Here is a 314-nt window from a genome sequence, read left to right on the forward strand (position 1 = left end):
CAAGGGAATTCCCATAAGGATAACAGCTGATCTTTCAATAGAAACTCTTCAAGCCAGGAGGGAATGGCAAGACATACTTAAAATGATGAAAGAAAATAACCTACAGCCCAGATTATTGTACCCAGCAAGGATCTCATTCAAGTATGAAGGCGAAATCAAAAGCTTTTCAGACAAGCAAAAGCTGAGAGAATTCTGCACCACCAAACCAGCTCTCCAACAAATACTAAAGGATATTCTCTAGACAGGAAACACAAAAACGGTGTATAAACTCGAACCCAAAACAATAAAGTAAATGGCAACGGGATCATACTTAT

The sequence above is a fragment of the Bison bison genome, unplaced genomic scaffold (genome assembly GCF_000754665.1).
Source record: "Bison bison bison isolate TAMUID 2011002044 unplaced genomic scaffold, Bison_UMD1.0 scf7180017862186, whole genome shotgun sequence".
In the NCBI taxonomy this organism is placed as follows: Eukaryota; Metazoa; Chordata; class Mammalia; order Artiodactyla; family Bovidae; genus Bison; species Bison bison.